The sequence below is a fragment of the Argiope bruennichi genome, chromosome X2 (genome assembly GCF_947563725.1).
Source record: "Argiope bruennichi chromosome X2, qqArgBrue1.1, whole genome shotgun sequence".
Lineage (NCBI taxonomy): Eukaryota > Metazoa > Arthropoda > Arachnida > Araneae > Araneidae > Argiope > Argiope bruennichi.
Window position 1 is genome coordinate 115323448 of NC_079163.1, and position 9874 is coordinate 115333321.

Below are 9874 nucleotides of genomic sequence, written 5' to 3' on the forward strand. Positions count from 1 at the left end.
ATACTCTACGAGAAAGCATCAAGAGTACATGGATGAGAAGCTGTCTGATTCAATATGCAGGTTCTCATGTCCTAGAGGAAAGATAGTGGTAATTTTGGTTGTTTAACGATGCCATCGCTGATGACGGTGCGTACGTTTTTAAAAAGTGGTCTGTGCATGGAGCGCTCATAATAGAAGCTACTGTGTGCAGATCCATGTATAAAAATCAAATGCATTTGTTGCATGTATAAAAATCAAATATAAACTGTTGGTCACGCTATGCTTCTACATCAATGACATTTTCAGAAATGGTGTATCTATCTAAATAAACTGATTGTTATTTTAAGAAATAACGAAAAAAGATCATATTTCTTCATTGTTAATTTTATAAAAATTGTCTTAATTTTTTAGTATTAAAATTTTAATCATTTTTATGACCTTTTTTTGTTTTTATCAAAACTAAAAAGGTATTATTTATTTTGCAATAGAAAACGTTGTGCAAATACAGAAATAAATATTAAAATTTAATGAATGTACATTTATAACCAATTAAATTTAAAAAAAAATAAAAACTGCATTGTTGTGAAACTGAAAATATCCCATGCTTAGAAAATACGCAGGTTTATGCATGCATACATGTACAAAGGTGCTTTTTTTTTTTTTTTTTTTTTTTTTTTTTTTTTTTTTGGCTAAGGTGCTTAAAAGTACTTAATTTTTGCAGTAATTTCTCACTACGCACCTTGTCTAGTGAAGTCCTTTCACAATTTTGACTTTTGAATGCCGATAGTTAGCCATAAAAATAGCAACTATAATATTACAAATATGCCAAGATGGCAAACGGCTTATTCCATGAAACCGCTTACAGTGACTTTTAGTTCAAAACTCAGGTATTACTGCGTAAATTTCGGAAACTATTCAAGATACTAGAATATAGTCAAGTTTGAAGTTGTACAGTAATGGAAAAAAAAAAAAAAAAAAAAAGGTTGTTTGAAGTTGTACATTAGATATGGAAAAAAAAAAAATTATGCGAATAAATGCTAAGAATATACAATATTTGTTTGGCCCCAGTTTTCAATACTATTATATCAAAAAGCGAACCAGAAAAGATTTCCTATTAACTTTTGCTTTCGGTAAGTACTTAGCACAGTGATTAGGATAACATTTTTTTATGTTTTAGTTATAGGCTACGGTAGCTGGAGATTGATAACTATATATCTTCAACATTACTTGGTTTTTTAAAAATCTGTCATTGCTTCAAATACAAAAGGTTTGCTTTTAAAATAACAGCGTCTCTCCACACCATCCAGTAAACATGAAAAGGTACCTAATTTGAAAAATTCAAGTCACAAATTATTGGCTATGGCGACTGCTTAAAATGGCTCTCATCGAATCTCTTTCAACTGGATTATTTCTTTCGGGGATATATCAAAGAGCATTAAACCCCTTTAATATCGTTCAAAGTTTTCAACACTATAACTGATGCTCCTGCTTGCGAGTCATCTGACATATTGCAAAATGAGGAAGGAACGATTCAATCCAGAATAAAAATTTACTTGAAAATTCTGACATTTTTATAATGGCGGTGTGAGAATGAAGTGCTGCTACCCGGGGCATAATATCATTTTTTTCATCCTTTCATTCATTCATGAACCTTAATAATCATTAATCATAAAGCAAAGGTAAATAGTGCCCAGGGTACTGTATTTTTTCTCTCCTCAATCTATTTTGCATTAAAAAGAGAAAAATGCTCTCTAATATTTTATTTACGTGCCTCTCCTTCCAAAAGTTCTTATACCCTTTCCATCCTCCGTCACTACACCATTACTTTTTTATTTTAGGAACTTCAAATGACTACTTTCTTGCACATAATAAATTTAAAAAGCCGCAGTAAAATTAAAACTCAATGTCTTTAGATGCTATGAATCTTAAAAGGGTAGTTGAGTGAAATCCGTTCAACACGTGCACGTGTGGAAGTAATTTGATTTTATGACTTACTGACGTGAGCAAGTAAACGTTACTTCGTTTTATTCAAAGAAAGTGAGCAAAACGAGCATAATTACATTATTTCAATCTGATTTTTTAGGATCATTTACTGATGTAAAATGAAAGCAAAAACGAAAATTTTGTTTTTTAAAGCAGATTTTTAAAGAGCACACTATAATGGGGAAAAGAAAATTTTAAATAATTTTTAACTGCAGGAACTTACGCATACATAATGGTATACTGCTTAAAGTATTTACGAAGATACACTTATTGTTAGCTTGTATTCAAAGTAGCATCATTTATAATAGCTATTGAAAATCAGTAACAATAAATGTAGACCTAACCACTATTATTGCCTACACTTTGACAGAAACCTAAGAAAATTTACAAATAAATGTAAATTCAACAAAATGTACATATTTCAAAAATACAAATAAATGGGAACCTATCTACTATAACCACCGACATTGTTCACACAGAAAAGTGATGATTTCAATCGTTAGTAACGAAGTGAATTTATAAAAAACGGCTTTTTCATTTTTATGGATATTCAATTTACTAATTATATTATTGTTTATTAAATAATCGGCAGTGAAATGATCCCAGCACTTCGATAAACATACATAAATGAATGAAATTATAAAACATAAAAGCGTTGTGATTTGAACTACTTAGCGATCAAATTTCCATTAATACTATTTTTTGAGGATACATTATTTCTTCTATTTTTTGTGGTTCCAAACTTTTATTTTGTGGATGTAAAACCTTAACCGTTGGTACCCGAGATATTTAAAGTTAGACATCTTTCTATGTTAATATCTGCAAAACAAATGAGACACAGCTTTCAAAATTAAAAATTCTATAAATGGATGTATGGATATACTCATAGTAGGTTCACCAATGAACAGTTTTACTACTTGTCGGTCTGACAATTCGTGTGCTTTTTAATTTTATATAACTAAAGCATAAGAAGCTGAAATTTGTTATGTAGTTTTGGTACCAAAATGGTAGAGCTATATCAAATTTTGGACATTCGGTCATCGGAATGACATTTAAAATGCGTACTCGATTTTCTTCACAAAGTTACGAATCTTATCACAAAACACATCATATTGTGGGAGTATACAATAAAGGCAAATCGAGAATACCTTCACTGCTTTACATTTACTGCTGTATACAATTACATTGAAAGAAATACGTATAGTACATTTGTTCACATACACTGCAGTGACAAAAGTCATGAGATTGCAGCATGCAACTATACAGATTCGTAGTGCTATGCACTGTTTTCATTTGTGTTCCAAGTGATTCATGTGAAAAGGTTTCTGACGTTATTACGGCCGCATGAGGGAAATTAACAGACTTTAAACACGGAAGGGTAGTTAGAGCTAGATGCATGGGACATTCAATTTCGAAACTCGTTAGGGAATTAAATATTCCGAAATCCACAGTGGCAAAAGTGTGCCGAGAATGCCTAATTTCAGGCATAATTTCCCACCATGGACAACGTAGTGGCCGACCACCTACACCTAATGACCGAGACCAGTGACGGGTTATAGGATTGTCAGTGTTAACAGACAAGCAATACTGCGTGAAATAACCGCAGGAATCAATATGGGACGTACGACGAACGTGTCAGGACAGTGCGAAGAAATTCGGTTTTAATGGACTATGGCAGAAGAAAACCGACTCGAGTGCCTTTATTAACAGTGTGACATCACCTGAAGTACCTCTCCTGGGCTCGTGACCATATAGGTTGGATCTTAAGACAACTGGAAAACCGTGGCTTGGTCAGATGAGTCACGATTTCACTTGGTAAGAGCTGACGGCAGGGTTGGCGCAGACCTACGAAACAATGGACCCAAGCTGTGAAAAAGGCGCTGTTGTAGCTGGTGATGGCTCCATAATGGTATGAACTGGTTTTGCAAGGAATGAGCTGGGTCCTCTGGTCCAACTGAATCGATCATTGATTGGTAATGGTTATGTTCAAGCACTTGGAGTCCACTTGCAACCATTCATGGACTTTATGTACCCAAACAACAATGGAATTTTTATGGATGACAATATGCTATATATCATAGGGTCACAACTGATCGCGATTGGTTTGAAGAACATTCTGGACAATTCCAGCGAATGATTTGGCCACCTAGATCGCCCGACATGAACCCTATTGAACATTTATGGAACATAATCGAGAGGTCAGTTCAAGCACAAAATCCTTCAATGGCAACACTTTTGCAATTATGGACGTCTATAGTCTTGCAGCTTGACTCAATATTTCTGAAAGGGATTTCCAACGACTTGTCGAGCACATGCCATGTCGAGTTGTTGCTCTTCACCGGGCAAAAGGTAGTCCTGCGCGTTATTAGGAGATATCCAATGACTTTTGTCACCTCAGTAGGTATAATATAAATTTGTATAGTATATTTGTAAATGCAACCAATGGAAACTTGACATGTACTTACACCCTTGCAACCAATGAAAACTTGACATGTACTTAAACCCTATTCAGACCAGAATTCAAATCTATGAGTTTCGTCCCACAATGGCCTTTTGTGTTCCTTTAAAAATGTGTTGTTAATATAACTAAATATATTTCAGCTTCTGAAAGTGCAGACCTTGAGCAATAATTTATTACAATCCTCCGGTCGATTCCGACCTGTTGTGCAGCTCGCTTGATCGATGCCTTTAGACTATTTTGAAACACAATTCGAGTTTTCGCGATATTCTCAGGGGGTTTCATACCTCCTCCACAACTGACATTGCCAACATTGTCATCACAGACACTACCCTTTCCTCGAACTTTTCAATCACATTTTTTATTTTTATTACGGACCTTTTGTCTTCAGCTTGTGCTAGGTCGCAAATTTCCGTTGAAACGCAGTTGGGTTGTAATTGCTCGAATAGCAGGCTTTGACGATCGGTATACACTCAGAAATGCTGTATTTCGACATTTTCAATGAAAAATGAAAAATAATTGCTCACATTTTCTTTAACAAAAAATCCCAACATTCTCTGGATTTAAATGCACTGCTTTATCAGAATCGCGCCAATGGTTCAAAAGTTATCGCTCTGCCGCATGAATTTAATTTAAAACCCTGTTCGACTGGCAACAAGAAATGCAGAAACTGAAAGCACTAAAATCATTTCCTACTCTAAAGCACGTAAATTCTGCCTGACAGTATCTCTTCTATCTTTTGCAAACATAATTCATTGAAGCAAACCTTCTAATACAATTTTTAAAAAATGTACAAAAGTGATACAAATATTACTGATTAGTTCTACATATCATCTAAAATATCTGTTTAAACTCTAAATGATAATAAATTTACAAAGTAACAAGACCTCCTAAACAGTAAAAAGTCGGACAGAATACCAGTATTTATTTTCATTGAAATATAACAAACCCCAGAATACAAACTGTCATACATATTTTAAAGTTTCAAATCGTATTTTTTTGAAAAATGGTACAATTGCCGGCAACAATTAACCCATTGTCAGAATCCATCTTGACAAATAATTTATTTCCTGACTTTACAGGTACGGCAAAATCAATTTTTTTATGATCCCATATATTCATTAAACTAAAACGTAATTAATGACTTTAATCTGCAGACATGAAGAAGTCGCACAATCATTAATTTAGCATTTTATTCCGCTCTTAAATTGAAGTCTATGAAACCAGAATGCAAGGACAAAAAATAAATAATAATAATAATAAAGTACTGACATTTAGTTCAATTTTAAGATGAACTCTTGCTTAGTAATGTTTATATTGTAAAAGAAGTTTATTTCTATCTTTTCAAAATTTTTACGCTGTTGTTTAAAATAATTATACCATGCATTTTAGATACTTGAAGTTTTAAATCTATTTTACAGTTACAGTTTTAGAATCATATCACATTGAAAAATTTCTTATAAATGCCTTTACGTTTGCTTTTACATGTTTTAATTTGACATTTATGTATACCATATCATATGTCTGATCTAGACAATGTGCTTGGCGCAGCATAATCAAAAATGGTTTTTGCGCCATAAAACCACATATTCACCAAGTATAAATCTTCTAGATATTATACGAAGTTAAACATTTCTAGACATTTTGATTTTATTTAAACAAATGCTAATTCTTTTGTTAGTGACAAGAAAACTTTTATAGAAAAAGGTCATCACCTACAACAATTTTTTCTTACAAATACAATGTTCGAGAAATTTCAAATATATATGTTATATATGCAAAAATATATGTTATATATGCAATTTCTTCAAAATACTGGCAGGTGAAAAGATTGGTGTCTACTTTCAATTTAGCATAGTAAAAAAATAGTTACTTTCCACAATAAACCCAGTAGAACAAAAACAATAAAACAAAAACCAATAATAGAAGACAGATGGAAATTTGGAAATGCATTACTCTGGTCCACTCACCCATAAATATAGAATTTCATCTCTTCTAATATTTTTAACAACTTTATATATTAAAAATTATTGAATCCAACTCTTTAAGAGAATTAATGGAAAGAGGAACTAAATTTAGATTAAGAGAAAAAATAAACCATAGTAAAATTTTAATTTCTATTTTTAAAGATTTGGATATTTTTATTGCTAAATTATCTAGAAAATACCATTGGCCTGCGGAAGATTTCAGGAAATGGAAAATGAGAATTTAAGAGGAAATTAAAATAAAAATGAATACTGATATTGACAGATCTAAAGAACGTGGGATTTATTTTAGCAAAACATTAAAAAACGAAATAAAAAATTTTAAAGAAAAATTTGTTATTACAGTAATAGACAAATCAGCAAATAATTTCTGTTTAATTTGTAAATATTATTATAAAGAACTTTTAATTAATGAATATAATTCTAACGCAACTTATATTTTAAAGAACACCGGGAAAAAGGAATTCGATAAAAAAATGCTAGATTTGGCAAAAAAAAAAAAAAAAAAAAAAAGCCAAAATTAAGACTTGCTCTCCAAACTATCCTTATTTATTCCCAACAGTTAAATTTCATAAAAATCATTAAAATTCAGATTCGTGACTTGTAGCACTGGCAGTTATAATTACTATGCGGGAAAACATTTCTTTAAATACTTAAAAATTATCCTGGACAAAATCAAAGATGAAGACAACTTTATAATTTTTAGTAACAAAGAAGTACTGAATTTTCTTAAAGATAACAACTTAATAAAATTAATACTTATGATTTCGAAAATTTATACACCAATCTACCTCATGAAAAATTAATAAAGGTCTGTACTTTTTTATATGAAGAATATTTAAATGAAGATGTTATTCCTAAAAATAACTGGCTAGAGTTATGTAATTTTAATATTACTGAAAATTACGTTTTTAATGGAATTAATTTTTATAAAGAAGTAAAGGGCATTCCAATGGGAACAGCTTTCTCAAGTGCTTTAGCTAATATTTTCCTACATTACTATGAGAAAAAAATAATTAAGTATAATTTAATAAACGGGTGGAGGTATATTGATGACCTACTTTTGATAAACTTAGACAATACTAATATTGTTATTAATTGCTATCCAAAAGATTTAATTCTAACAGAAACAAATAAAAATCAACTTGAGGCTACCTTTCTGGATTTAAAAATCGAAATTGATAATGATAAAACAATAGTTGGTATCTACGATAAAAGGGATGAATTCAACTTTAAAATAACAAAACTTTGTAATTACCATTCCAATCTAAACTCTAAAATTTTCAAAAATCTAATTTTCTCACAATTTAACAGGATCAAAAGGATTTACAATAATAAAAATTCCTATATTGAAGCATCAAATAACCTCATTAAAAATTTAATTAATAATTTCCAAGAAACTACTGTAATATCAACTTTTTGGTTAACCAAAATATGATTTGGGATTAATCCTTTACCTAAAATAAAAATAGAACTTTCCTTGCATATTAGATCACTCAATAGATGGCGCTGGGACACTGCAATTATTTTTTACCTTTAATGCTTGGAGGTGTTAAAAAAGCGGGAATCACAATCGATAGCTTAAATTTTCTTTGTCTGCAGCTGGTATGTTCTTTCCCTTTTGTTTCCATTACTCGTTTACGTGTAATTATATTGCATTTTTGTTTTATTGTTATTATATTTTTGCTTATTAGTGGATGTATTCTTCTTATTGTTTTGTATTTTCCTTTCTGTTAAAATGGTATATCTCTTGGGCCTAATTTCAGGGGATTTTCGGGTCAAGAGGAATCATTATTTGACTTTTTAGTCTGCATTCCTTCACAGAAAAAATCCCTTTTTTTGAATCCCTGCCTGAGGGTGACCCTTGAAAAAGTCTTCAGGCCTGATTCTTTTTTTATTTGGTTTAATTTGAATTTCCTATTAACTTGATCTTTTATTACTTTTGTCTCAATTCATCTGTGTTTTAGATGTAGCTGCATTTGCGCTCTCTAAATACTATGATGTTTTTCCTGTTCCATTTTTGGTTTTAGTGTGAATAAGAAATAATTTCTAGTTGCGATTCCGAAACTATTTCGTTTCGTTTTCAAAATATTTCTTACTTATATATCTCTCTCTATATATATATACAGGGTGTTTCATAAATGATGGGAGTAACTTTAAGGGGTGATAGTACACATCAAGACGAGTAATAGTAAATAGGAAACCAAGTGTCCCAAACGTCTTCCGAAGGAGATAGGTGCCATCAAAGTTTAGGGCCCTAAATTTCAAATGATGATAAAAACCGGAAAAATCGATCGATTCATTTGCGGTTTTCTCTAAAACCATTCTTTAAATTAGTATTTTCTTAAAAAAAAAATTTTTTTAAGACAAAGTTTAAAAAATGCAGATAGAGGGCGCTCTAGACTTTGGAGTACCGAACTACTTTTTACCAGTATTTTTTAAAATTTTGTTAAATGTTTACTAAAGCTTAGACTTTAACTTAAATTTTGAGCGCAAAATTGAAACCATCGGGAGCGGTTAAGTGGCGCAAATTTAACCGCGCTCAGGGGGTTAAATTTTAAACGCTTGTATCTAATGAGCAAAATAATAAATGATGAAGCAAACTTTAATAGGTGATAGTAAAACACCAAAACAATCAACTTTTATTAGAAAATGCATGATTTGAATTCAAACGCAAACGTGTTAGAACATCTTCAAATTTTATCCATGCAAGCGTTATAGCTGCAAGTTTCTGGAAGAAGAACATGAAATTGTGATATGGGGAAGAAGAAGAACGCATATGCAAATTGTTATTAAGATAAAAGTCACTGACCCGAGTGTGCAAGTATAAATCACGGTAGAAACGTAACGAAAGATGTTGCCCTTCACTAATCAAGAAAAGGCTGATATGCACTTCATCTACGGAACTGCAAATGGGAATAGTGCAGAGGCGCGACGATTGTACGGAGAAAAGTTTCCCAACAGGCGGTTGCCCAATGATAAAACATTTGTGCACTTGCACAGACAGTTGAGTGAGACAAGATCCTTTTTTGGTGCACGTTCAAATGCAAGCTGTGCGAAGTCTAACAGAACGGTTGCTGTGGAAGAAAAAATTCTGGATATGGTGGCTGATCATCCAAATACAAGCACGCGAGCAGTGGCTAGTCAAATTGAAGTATCACCCTCCACGACATGGCGAGTACTAAAGGATGAAAGTATGCATCCTTTTCATGTCCAACAAGTCCAGGAACTGACTCAAAAGGATTTTCCTCGTCGAATGGATTTTGCTCGCTGGTATCTGCAGAACACCTTAAATCCCGATTTTGGTGCAACTGTGCTTTTTACAGATGAATGTACATTTACAAGTGAGGGTACATTTAACCCCCACAATTCCCACCAATGGGCAGATGTAAATCCACATGCATATCAGCGACGATTTTCCATAAATGTTTGGGCAGGAATAATTGGTGACCATCTACTTGGACCTTAT